This window comes from Toxorhynchites rutilus, chromosome 3, assembly GCF_029784135.1.
Source record: "Toxorhynchites rutilus septentrionalis strain SRP chromosome 3, ASM2978413v1, whole genome shotgun sequence".
Taxonomy (NCBI): Eukaryota; Metazoa; Arthropoda; class Insecta; order Diptera; family Culicidae; genus Toxorhynchites; species Toxorhynchites rutilus.
The window spans coordinates 318306442-318313779 of NC_073746.1; the positions used below are offsets into that span (position 1 = coordinate 318306442).

General features: G+C 36.6%; 1 protein-coding gene across 10 annotated transcripts in view; it reads left to right on the forward strand.

Moving 5' to 3' along the window:
* The window catches only part of LOC129774807 (G protein-activated inward rectifier potassium channel 3-like), a 302558-nt gene that overhangs the window by 55106 nt on the left and 240114 nt on the right, over positions 1–7338 (forward strand). The window lies entirely within an intron of this gene.

A 7338-nucleotide genomic window follows, 5' to 3' on the forward strand; every position in this document is an offset into this window, starting at 1 on the left:
TGCCGAAATCGATTGACGCAAAAATTTCATCAATCCATCGTGAAATGACTGAGCAATAAGCATTTGAAATTGGACAATTTTCACGATGTGCTCGATTTTCAATTTGTACCCCAATGTGTTCCCGAGAGACGTAATCCTACGTCAAAAATGCACGCCACTGCAGTTTTTATGTCAAATGACATTAAAACTACAGTCATATTAGCCGGAATTGAGGGATGGTTATGAGCACGAATGGTAGAATGGAAATAGCATATTTTCATCGCTCTTCTGGGTACGGTCGACAGAAAGAGAAAACATATAAACGTTCAATTGATAGTCGTGTTTGCGGCTGTGCATTTATTTCTGATGTGACTGTTAGAACAGAGCAATGCATTCTTGGTTACATTCGCAATACATATTGAGCCGTAACTCTTGAGCAAGGGCAGTATGTGATGGTTGAGAGAAATGTCGACCGTTTACAACACTGGCATCGACCCACTACTCGTAGCGATCGTTAGAGGAGATGGGGCGGCTAAAGATCGTTATGGTGCCCAAGTCGGCGAACCCGCCCAACGTCCGCCAGCTGCGTCCTATCGAGAATTTCTGGACAAACCTGATCTTTTTAATGCAAACGTTATGACAGACGGTGGCGAGACTACCAAAAGACCGTTCTCAAGGCCAATGAGTAGAGTAAGCTTCAGTTTTCCAAATGAGCCTTTTCAATGCTAAAAGCAAACTAACTGCAAAAATTTAAAGTCTTAAAAAAAACAGCCAAAACGCACAGCCCCGGCAAATAAACAATTGAGTACAAAACCTCAATAAAACAAACCAAAAAAAAGAAGAAGAAGCATTCAAGAGGAAGTGGGGAGCAATGTTACTTCTCGTTTATATTTCCATACAGTGTGGATGTACTGTAGAAACAGATGAATATGGTTGATTGATGAGCGATTCTTTTCCTAACGAGAACAATACACAAGCTGGTCTTATGCCGCAATTTGTTTCTTTGTGTTGATTGCAATTCCAGAGGCAGCAGCGAATCAGATACTTGCGCAAACAGCACGAGGGGAAATGGTGACGCGAAACAAGCGATGTACACTGCTTTTGAGTACTGAACGAGACTGACAATTCGCTCCAGCGAATTTATGCATTATTTGCATTATTTATACCCTAGCAACTGTGTAATTGCTGTGCAAGGGTGGAGTCGTAAGTCGCAAATATTTTTTTTCTCGTTATCTCCCTTCGTCGTTTATTATCGCGGCATAATTGGCACGTTATTGACAACATGGTTAGGTAAGTACAGAAATTAACATCATGGAACAAAGTATTTTTTCAACACCCTCCGCTATCCCCCACACCAAGGAGCTCGAATGGGCCCCCTGGTAGTGGACGCAACTATCTCAGTTCGAACTTTGCAGCAAAAAATGATATGTAACAAAAAAAGCTAATAAACTAATAAAAATGAGCTAAGAAAAGAAAACTAAAAATTTAAAAAAAATGTGTGTGACAGCTAAAATCATTTATTTGAAATGGATGTGAAGTCCCAGTGGAAAAAAAATCCTTTTAAGGGACTCACTGGTATAAGACATATAGAACCATTACCAATTTACATTTTCATTTATGTTGTTAACTAGATAAGGTTTCTGGTAGATCATGTTAATCTTACTCAACCAAGGATGTCATGTAGGTTTTCCTTCAGTAACTTTTTAAGTTTGATTTTGAATATAATGCGATTGCTAATTCGTTTAAGTTCAGTAGGCAATGCGTTATAATTTTTTGGACCAACGATAGAAATCCTCTTTTGACCAAACTGTGTGTGTGTACTCTTAATAATCTTAAATTGTTAGAATTTCTGGTCTGATAACTATGGCTAGTGGAAGCTATCTGGATAGAATGATGGAAGTTATTGTTATGAAGGGTGTCGTGAACAAACATAATTGATTGCATGTCGCAAAGGCTAACTATTGGAAGAATGTTATGGGAACTGTCTACATATAGTTTCAGAGTTGAAAACAATACTGGTTTTTGAATATAGTTCTTAGTATTGATTCAGGAAAAGTAGCAGACGTTTACGAATTTACGGAAACTAAACCTCGACATAGGCTTTGTCGTCCGTCATCATGCAATTGAAATTCGTCAGGATCGTCTTGTACAATTTCCGGGATAGTGTTTGGGCCGTCTTGTTTTGATTTTCATTGCGATTTAGAGTCATTATATTCGTATAAGTCTAGTTCTGTAGCTCGCTGTGCGGTTGATACTACCAGGCTGTTTGCAACATCAGGATTCCGCTTAAAACCAGCACTTCACTCTTTTTGTCATCACTGCGGCTTCCGGTTTTCGATTTACCTCCGATCCAGGCTTCCTGGTTTTCGAAAAATGTCTCCCAAACATTTTTATTGGTGTTAGTTACTTTTGCCACTGTTTCGATTTTGCAAACGATTTCGCACGGTTGAAATGAGTGCGTCTAGTTTAAGTCGATCAAATCTTGACCATAACATCCTTTGTTGGAGTTGGCAGTCTCCTATAGATGATCCGCCACTGTCAGTATGGCAGCTGTTTGCGTATGATGTATATGTAAATTGAGAAGGCGATAGGGTAATTGACAGTTTGATTTTTGTTGTTGTTTATAGATCATTATTGTGTTCTTTGAGTTTCAAATGGTGGTATAGATTATATAGAAAGTATATATCTGAAAGAAATAATAGAAAATAGGCGTAGAGTTGAGAAAGGAAGCTATGGAAAATTGTTGAATGTTTAGTTAGTCTCAGTCCAGCAGTCAATCCGTTCACATGTTGAAATAAATGTATTTCCTGTTAATAAATCCGTGTAGTTTGTCATGTACCAAGTGTTTTCAATTGTTGATTCGAAAGTGAAATTGAAATTCCCTGAGCTATCGTTGGTGGATCGGGTCGATCCAAACACCCTTCATTCGACGTTTGACAGACAGGTTTATACCAAAAAAAATCAAGATTAGTCGAACGTATTAGATACAGTTCTGTGCAGTACTGTTTTTCATTTTGGAAATGAGCGAAAAACATCATTTATGGGAAATTTTGTTAAGCCATTTCTGCAAACATGACTACAGCTAGAACTTTCATTTAGAATTGTATGACAAACAGACTTTATCTGAATATAAGAAGTGGTGTACGCGTACCAAAACCGATATGTTAGAAATCAAAATATGTTTGAAGACGTTGAATTGAATGAATTTTTGGATCAAGAAGAGCACCAAACACCAAAACACTAAAAGAAAATTTTTACGCGTTACTCAAGCAGTTATTTCCAATTGTTTAATGTGATATTAATGTCAGGGTCAAGATCTGTATACGTTGGAATCATTAATAATTGTGAGTTACTGATAACGGGTAAAACTATCCCAGAGCAGTTTTGTGGACATCAATTAATTAGATTAATGCACGGAAAACGTCCAGAATTTGATTGATTGCACGGGAAACGTCCAGAATGTGTGATGCCCTTATATTCCATATTGACAACGCCTGGCCGCATGTTGTTGTATTCCCTCTTATTTTGCACCGCAATTGACGTGAGATGGAACATTATTATCAAGAAAAATCACTTCGCGTTGCCTTTTCTGATTTTCCGGTCGTTTTTGAAAACAGAGCATGGCTAAATTCGATCAATTGTTCTCGGTATCGTTAACAATTTCACCGGTTTTCGGCATCTTCTAATACTTTCGATGGATTTTCCATATTCTTCCTCACATTAAAATCCCCACTTTAAAACTTTTAAAGCGTTCCAATCAACTTGTATAAAATATAATTTCTAGATATCAAATACTAAGATCATTCAAAAGTCTAAATTCTGTAAAGTAACAACAGTAAAATCAAACGTCCCCGAGAGCCAAGTGGCTTATCTCCCTGCCACATCTGTGTCCACCGCCACCGATGACCGCACACTCTGGGCCACGAGGCAATGTAAACACAAATAAATTATTAACAAAACAATATGCATCTATAATTAAAACAAAATCTGCGAAGATCGACATCGGCTGCGCTATATTTAGCCCCGTGTCGTGTTCTTGGAAATAGCTGCGCGGACCGTGGACGATTGTGTGATGAAAACAACACCACAAAAACGGTACCACCGCCCGATTGTATCGCCCTGAATGACAGCCCATTGTTTCCAGCTGTCAGTAGCGAACCGGTCCCGTGCCACACAAGCGAAAAAAACACTCGGTCGGATGTTTTAGTAGATTTTTATTTTTCTGTTTTTAATCATAGGTACATATTACTTTTTTTTTTGTTTTTTACTCCACGATAAAATACAATTCAAAAATACATATAATTAGATTATCAAAAATTCATTCATACAATGTATAATAATTTCAATTGTTATTTTTTTTAACTTCAATTTTTGTTTTTGTTCTTCCATGTGTGTGAGATTGTGTGAACTTTTTTTTTGTTTTGTTTTGCTATTTTGCTCTCTCTCATTCTGCCTTTAGCGAATGCAAATCCTAGAGTGGGTGGTGGTGAATGGTGGCTCGAACGGGAAATAAAACATCTGCAAAATATCTCGAAACAGTTGCGGTATACTGATGGTGTGGGGATGGTGGAATGCAGGTGACGTTAGGGCGTTTAATTGTTCCGTTTTGAACAATTGTTTCCAATAACAAACCGTGACAAACCGATTGTAACTGAAACATTCATTTTTTCCTATGGAATCGCCGAATGAATACATTACATTTTTCGTTCCATCAGTTCGTTTGGACTGATTGTTGCTGTTTTTTTCTTCTTTTTGTTGGTTAAAAATTCAAAATATTTGCTATACACACACTCCTATACACATATTTTTGTGGTTTTCATTGTTGGGTAACGAACGGAGAGTGCGAAAGAGATAGAGATAGGGAATAGATGCGTGTATGTGTGGGTTTCTCTGATAGATACACTTAGCGAAGCAATGGCACATCGATAAGGACACGGAAACGGGGGGTTATCCATAGCCTGCTGTGTTTTATTTGTGTGTGTGTAGGTATTTGTTTTTAAAACTGCGATTTATGCCGATTTAAATACGCGAAAAGGAGTTTAGAGAGTTGGTTAGTGGTGACGAAGTAAATAAGTTATAGTGTTTTTAGAGTAAGCTTGAAAGGTACAGGATAAGAAGTACGTACACAGGAAGTGTATGAGTGCAGGCGAATGAGTGAATGTAGTTATGCGATTAGCATTAGTTTTTGTTTGTTTGTCTTTCTATTCGATAGTCTTGTGTGAGTGAGTGTTTTATTATATGGAAGGTGCAGTTTTTCATTCTTGTTTTTTTGTTGGTTTACTAATGCTTCATATTTGATATTTTCGATAACAACTATGTTTTGTTTATTTGTTTGTTTTGCTGTTTGCTTCAGCTTGTCAAATGGTTAGCTTTGATCATCGGTAGTGGAAGTTGAACTGAATGCGAATCCAATAACCTTCCGGTTGTTGGACTTAACAGCGCGGACGCTTCGTTCTGTGACCCTTTAAAACACTCTTCATGGTTTGCCTTGCAGACTTATTTCTATGAATAACTTTTTTTTTGTTTCCTCGGTTAGAGATTTGCCTTAACAATTTTTTCTTCTTGTGTTTGTGAGTGATTTTGAGGATCTAAGACGAATTCTTACAAAGGATAAATTTGTTCACACGTTAATATTTGCTTTTAGTTTCAATTGTTAAAGTATTCTATGCACAAATGAAAGCGTATTGATGTTCAAACTCAAACTTCTTTACCCTAAATATACCGTGTTTAAATAGTTTATCTGGGTTGAATATTATTTTACAGTGGTCAACTCACTCAACCAGTGATGATGATTTCCACGTCGTTCGCTATCCCTAGCTGTTTCTGATTTAGGTTAACAATTTTTTTGGCGCCATGCTGCCTCCACAAAACCGCACAAATGTGAATGAGGGTGCCTCAATGCGTAACACGATGAAGCTCTTCGTTATGCTTCGCTTCGGAAGAGAAAATATAGCTGATCTTGTTCAAGGTTAAAAATAAAGCATTTTATAGTCATTTTCGGTGAGAAAATGATAAAGACACAGCAAGAGATGAATTAGAATTAAGTTCAACAAGTTTGTTTTGTTTTATTTTGTTTTCTTTAATATCATTTAACTAGAGTGTAAAGTTTAGAAAGATTTATTTGTGTGTGTGTTTTTTTTGTTTGTTTGCTTTCTCAATATCAGTGTAATTATTTATTTATAATAATTATCGTATTTCCATTAGCGGTTATTTTTCAATCAAATTTCCCCTTAACGTCTTTTTTCTTTTTGTCGAGATTACATTAACTAACATTACATTTTTGCGTTCCACTGGTTTTTGTTTGTTTGTTAGTCTTAATAAAAATATTTGAAAGAAATGTTACACCTAAAAGTAGTACACACTGCACAAGTTAATCTGTCAATTAATTAACATCGAATGTCTGCTTTTCAATCCTCAACTTAACCTTCTGACCGGCAACACTTGCATCTCTTTTTTTCCCCTTTGAACGTGATCGTGGCGTTACTGCAAAGCGAATTCAAATCAATCAAAACAAACCAACCCTATTCTCGTAGGCTTGGACCTCGGAAGCCTTGCAAAGCTTCGTTCCTTAACCGATAGCCGCTCGAACGAAGTGAACGACCCCAAGCGAATGCAATGGAAATGGAGAAATAGTATGACAGAATGAGAGAAAGGGAGAACGAGAAAGAGAGAGAGAGATGCTCGAGAACGTGAAAACGAACGAACCAAAAGGGAACAAACAATCGCGGCCGGCCGGTGTTTTTGGTGGGAGTTGAACATAAATAAAACAAAAGCGACACGCTTGATTTTTTGTTGTTTTAGAATAGAAGAACAAATTTTAACTTTTATTATGATTCTTAAAAAGAGTTAGATGACAGAGTTTTTGTGAATCTCTTATTTGTTTTTGCTTGGTTTGCTTTTATTTGACCATTTTTGTTGTTTTGATGTCACTGGAGAAAGTATAAAAATTGATTTTCCGTTATTTATGTTCATTATTCTTCTCGCTTAGTATGCTTATGTGTGTGTGTGTGTTTTTTCTGCAATGAAATGAAGGTTACTGCTTTGCACTAAATATTACACTATAACAATGTTTTCCTCTTTGTTCACATCTCGTAGAAAGAAAAGAACCTGCTCGATTAATTGTACAACTGTTTAATATAAATATTACAAATAATAATAACTTAAATCAAACAGTTCGAAGGATTCATAGGTTTAAGTAAAAAGGACACATGTCGCGATTTGTTGTTTGTTCAATGAGAAAAGCGCACGCAATTATCAACATGGAAAGGGGAAGCTGATTCTTCGTATCTTACTTCTTACACAGTGTTGTGTCTTAATGATCTATTTATGTTTCTTTTCTGCTTTTGGTAATTACTATTT